A 6646-nucleotide genomic window follows, 5' to 3' on the forward strand; every position below is an offset into this window, starting at 1 on the left:
TAAGGTGACTTTCTAGTTGGATATTCTAAAGTCCTCTAACAAGACCACTCCTAACATGGTGATTGGGTCCCACTTAATAGCGTGTTTTGTAACCTTTAATAGGGTTGGCCAGGTTAGCTGAGCTCACTTCATAAGAGTGAATAAGTGGTATCATGTTACTTGGTGGTTTTTCCCAAATTGAGTTTCTACACCAAATCTTGGTGTCATATTTGTGTGAATGTTGTTTTCATGTTTCATGATATTTATTGTTATTCAACATATACTAAACAAAGATCTAATTGACGAGATGAACACATTGGATTACTGATGAGTTGCTATATTGGTTGAGTGGATTTATGAGATTGATTAAGTTGTCAAAATTTGTCAAAAGTTGAATTTGTACATCTTGACTTAACGATAACTGATTAACCCCCCCCCCCAGACACCCCCCCCCCCCAGTTATTCTAATCATTCTAATAGATTCCACCATCCTATGTTGGAGTTAGCACTGGATTTTTGAGGACGTTCAACCCAAGTAATATAAAACAATTTGTAAGTTGGACTTAATTGCTAAACATGTAAATCAATTTTTTAAAAAAAAAATTCTATTAAGATAACCATGATAAAATTTATTGTAAGAGATTAAAGGAACCCTACTATAAATGACTTTCCAATGGAGTCTACAATTAAGGGAGAATTATGAGGGCACCCTATCACAAAAATAGTTAGGGGAGAATCGCTAAGGAAGCACCCTGCTACTTTGTGATAAAGGGAGAACGACTAGGGCACCCTATCGTAGTACTAGTTAAGGGAAAGATAGTAAGAGAAATTAAAAATAAATTTTCTATGGAGTCTACAATTAAGGAAGAATCGTGAGGGCACCCAATCACAAAAATAGTTAGGGGAGAATTTCTAAGGAAGCACCCTAGTACTTTGTGATTAAAGGAGAATGACTAGGGCACCCTATTGTAGTACTAGTTAAGGGAAATACAACTTAATACACCCTGTTGCAAGAAGCATTTCTATAGAGTCTACAAAAGGGAGAACATCTAGGACACCCCATTGTAGTACTAGTTAAGGGAAAGATGCTAAGGGTTCCTTTTGGAGAAGATATGAAACACAAATAGAAGCAAGCAACCCACTAAGTAGACCACCTCATGTGGATTTCTAATACTTGCCACCAAGGCCAAGGGGGCCAAAGTTCTGCTCTTGGGCTTAGCATGAAACTAGCTTAACTCACTTATCATGAATAATTTTTTCTTTAAATATTATATATATATGTGTGAATTGATGTTCACTTTGTGGTTGAAGGACTCATAATGAAAAACATAACAAATAAGAGAATTTTGTAAATAAGATGAGCATATACTATCTTCTTTGTGTCTACTTCATGTCTTCATGCATCAATGCATTTTCTTCATATCTTCATGCATTCATGTGTCTGCTTCATGTTTTCCTAGTGTCTTCATGTATTAGCACACTCCATGTATGTATTTTCTTGCATACATTAACTTTGCATGATAAGATTTGCATAAATTATCATTGCTTAAGGACAAGCTTTGGGAAAGGTGGACTGTCATGACCTCTTCTAAAATGGAATCATACAATTGTAAATGATTAAATACTATATAAAAATATAATAGTAATATATAATATACTACATATTTAAAATATAATATCATCATTAATATATTGAATTAAAAGTTGAGCAATAACAAATCATCCTAATCTATACCCTTAATATATATATATATAAAATCCAATTCAAATATTAATAACATTTAAAAGTATATATTATAAACCGTAGATTTATTAAATTGAGCCTACTATATCTATATCTATATCAATATCTATATCTATATAAAACTTATAACCTAATATACTTTGATATAATTTAATTGAGTCGATAGGTTCACTCCTACTACACTTGCTACCGAATTTTTAAGACAATTTGGCGGTGTCGGATGCCGACGACTGTTGGAAACTTTGCTCAAAGATTTTCAATAATGGCTATTCCATTGAACACTAGCAACTTCAGATATTGGGGAAGCCTGACAATTAGGATCTCAAGACATGACAACAACACCTGTGACTGAAGGAATTGTTGTTGACAATAATGAGAGCCTGAAGAGTAATTGACAACGGTATGATCGACAAAAACAACAGAGATCATCCCTTACGATGCTAAAGAATAGTTACATCTATAATAGCAATATTAATAATAATAATAAAGGAATCACTAAGGTTATTGACAAAGGAAATAATTTTGCTGTAAAGTATTCCATGAACAAAGAGTGTCGTCGCCATCGAAGGGAGGATCGGTCATGGAATTGCTACAGTCGGATCACAATTGTTTTTAAAGAAAAAAGTATTTTTTATAAATACTTTATAATTAGATACTGTATCTCCTATTCCATCTAGCAAACAAGCATATTCAACTTGGATAAAGAAGAGGCAGATTCGCGGGTCATTAGAATTTTTCATTAGATTAATAGTTTAGAGGTGTAAAATAATTTGACAAACACCCATGATAATGATGAAAAGAAATCAGACATAAATACGCGAAAAAAGAAGAAGTAATTACCTATATGAATGGCAGGAGAAGCAAGAGGATCATTGTATGTTTTTCAAGCAAGAGGATCATTGGATGTTTTTCAGGCTATTAATTTTATTTAATTCAAATTATATCTTCTGTTGTATGTACAATGGATATTTGTAAAACATGCCAAGTGTTGTTTAATTTTCAGAATTATGCATAGAGCAAAAAATATTTTAATTCTTATTGGGATACATCCTAGATCACTTAAATAACTGAAATTTTTCATATATATATATATATATATATATATATATATGGGGTATTTTCAAGATATTTGTTAGTCCTCTTCATTTATCTTTAGACATATCTTGGTTTCATTTTAATTTTGTAAATTGTAACTTTTTTGTTATCATTTTATTTTATTATATATGAATAAGAGGTTTTGTAAATTTTTACTTATGATTGACATTGTGTTATATTTTAGAGGTAAACAAAATACAATGTGTAGAACGAATGTAAATTCAAGGTTTATATTATCTATATACTAGAAGGTCACACCAAGTTAACATTATATATATATAATTAAATTTAAAGTGAAAAAATAAAAGTAAATGTTTTTAAGTAGATTAGAAACAAAAGACAAATAAATAAATCTTACATTAAAAAATACTTGACATGAAATAGTTTCAATCCTTTATTGTATAGATATTCCATTCTTTGCCTCTTCAAGTGAAAGTATTTGTTTGAAATCTATAATAATATCTATTTAAATATTCCTATGCAAGAGTCTACAATACAATGGTAAATTGTAAGCCTCTTATTAGAAGTTTTGGGTTCAAGTCAACTTGTACTTAATAAATGATAATAATAACTAATTAAAATATCTAGTTCATTTAAATTTTAATGCAATTTGAATTTATGTAGATTGTAATATGAGATATACAAATAAAAAAATTAATATAAAAGAATATTATTTTTCTTCATAAATATGAAAAATATCTACAACAAAATGAATAATATTTATTAATTTTTATGATTCTTTTATAAAGTAAATATTTTTATTAAAAATGTTTCCATGTCTATGATTATTCTTTGTATATATAGATTAATTAAGATTTTTTTTTGTGATTACTGTATTCTTGAAGTGTTTCAAATAATATTGTATTTTAATAATTAGCATAATTAGCAATATATACAACCTATACAACTACAACAAAAATTTGATCATTAATAGTCTTGAAATACATATTAATACCTGTGTTACCTCTTTGAGAACCATGTTGGATAAGATGTTGATCAAGCCTAGAGTACCAGGGTTTTGGTGCCTATTTAAGACCATATAGTGCCTTTTCAAGCCAACAAACTCAACCTTCTTTTCCTACACACAAAGCCTTCAAGTTGTTCCATGTAAAGTCCATCTTCTAAGTAAGCGTTTAGAAAGGTTGAATATACATCCATTTTCCACACTTATATGTTGAAAATGAAAGAAACATACAAATAGATTCTAGTCTAGCTACATGAGCAAATGTCTTTTCAAAATCAACGCCTTCTATTTGTGCATAACCTTTACAAACAAGTCTAGCTTTATTACGGGCTATTTGACCATTTTTATTTAGTTTAATTTTGAAAAAAACATTTAGCAGCAATTACATTCTTATTTATAGGCCGTGGAACTAATTCCCAAATTTGATTCTTCTTGATTTGAGTTAATTCTTCTTTCATTACTGCAAAATCCAACATTTATATTTACTTGCCTCTATAAGTTTTGGGTTCCATTTCTGAAATGAAAGACAACTGCACATTTTCAAAATATGCATCTTCATTGTAGTTTTTGGCATCTTTCCTTCTAGTTTGAACCCCTTCATTTTTATTACTAATTATTTGTTTCTCAGGATGATTTTGCTTAACAAATTTAGATGGACTTTTAGTTGGATTATTTTGATCAATATTTTCATAGAAATTCTACTTGCACAATTTGAAGACACTTCAACTAATTCCATATAATTATTGGATGCTAGAATTGTGCCATTAGAATTACTTGTAGTAACATTAGTAGAGGTAATTTCAAATATATTTTAAGAATTAACCATGCTATCATCAAAATTGTCTTTGTGCAGTTCTTCATCAAATCTTACATGGACACATTCAACAATTTTCCTTAACTTGTTATTGTAACAGTTGTATGCTTTGCTATGAATAGAATAACCAAGAAATACTCCCTCATCACACTCTGAATCAAAAGTAGTTAGACCCTCTTCTTCTCATTTAATATAATACTTACTTCCAAAGAGCTTAAAATATTTTATTGAAGCATACTTACCATACCATAAATCGTAAGGAGTTTTCTTGCTACGAGGTCTAAGTTGTACCTTGTTAAGAATGTACACTGCTATATGAACATCTTCAACCCAAAATTTATCAGAAAGGTTTAGCTCATTAAGTAAAGTTCTATCCATTTATTTTATCGTTCGGTTCTTTTGTTCTACCACTCCATTTTGTCAAGGTGTTCTGGCTACCAAATAATATCTTCTTATGCGTTCTTCTTCATAATAAACAATGAATTTGTTAGAAATAAACTCACCACCTTTCTTATATCGAAGGAATTTAATTTCATAACTTGTTTCTTTTTCAACCATGGCTTGAATTTTTTAAATCTTTCAAACAATTATGATTGTTCCTTTAGATATGTTACCCAAGTCATTCTAGATTAGTCATCCACAAATAACATGAAATACCTTTTATTTTTGAAACCTTTAGTTCTGGTTGATCCACTTAAATCTGTATGAATTAACTCAAGAGGCTACAAACTCGAATATTCTTTAGGCTTGAAACTTACTTTAGTCTGTTTTCCCTATTGACATTCTTTGCAAACAATATTTTTGGGTTTCACAATCTTAGGCATAAATGTAACTTAATTTAGGGAACTGATTTTTACTAGGTTATCAAAGTTAACATGTCCTAGTCTCCTATAACATAACCTTCTCTCATATGTATGATTCAATAAGCAATTTATGCTTTTTACTTCTTTTAAAACACAAGCATTACTTCCTGTATGTTTACCCTCTACAATTTACCTCTCCTAAGTTAGTCTTTCTAATTTCACAACTTTGTTCATCAAAGCTCACTGAAAATACATTATCACACAATTGACTAACACTCATCAAGTTATATTTTAACCCATCTACAAACCAAACATTGTTTACCTCCAACATACCATTATTCTCAAAGGGCATTCTCCTCAAATTGGAACTGTAGACTTATATCGAAACTTTAATGGACCACCATTCCAATTTGCAAATGGGATGAATTTACTTTTTGTTGCTAGTCATATGATTTGAGCATCCACTGTCAATAATCCATAAGTTTTCTTTTGTAGTATGCAAAGTTGTAACAACAAGAGATTTGTATTCCTTTTTCATCTATACTTTTCTTTCCTTTTTATTAGTTAGCTTGCTACTTGAATCATCAATATGTAAATGATAATTCTTTGCAGTACGTCCGTAAAATTATTTAAGATGCCAAAAGAGTTTGGAATTACAAAACTAATCCTTTGGCTTGGCATATCCTACAATTAGCTTCTTTATGACCAAAATTATTATAGAAGTTACAACAACCAAAAAATAAATAGTTTGTTCTAGGAAACTATCTTCTTACTATAATGTTTATTTTGTCTATTGCATTAGTTGATCTTTCAACTTTATTATATTTGACTCTAGTTTTGACACTACAATATTGTTGTTGAGACAACATTTCACTTAGCAATTCTAAACTTTTTGCAAACTTCACTTGTTTGTCAGAAAATAAAGTGAACTTCTTGATTTCATTCCTTAAATCAACTATCTCACTTCCTAATTTAGAACAATTTTCAGTTTTGAGAATTAGTTCAGAATTTACCACATCTAATTTCCTTTTGGTTCCTTCAAGTTCTAGTCTCAGATCTATAGCAATTTTAACCTTTGTTTCAAGATCCTTATCTGACACCATTTTCTTCAAGCAACCAATTTCTTTTAGAGCACATTCCAATTCTAATTCAAGATCCACTTCATCCTTTGATCCACTGCTTGATTCACCATTGCTAGAATCCATCACACAAGGTCTTGAAGCCATAAATAATGTTTCACCACCATC

This window comes from Cupressus sempervirens, chromosome 9 (assembly GCF_028749045.1).
Source record: "Cupressus sempervirens isolate cs-2001-9-10 chromosome 9, ASM2874904v1, whole genome shotgun sequence".
In the NCBI taxonomy this organism is placed as follows: Eukaryota; Viridiplantae; Streptophyta; class Pinopsida; order Cupressales; family Cupressaceae; genus Cupressus; species Cupressus sempervirens.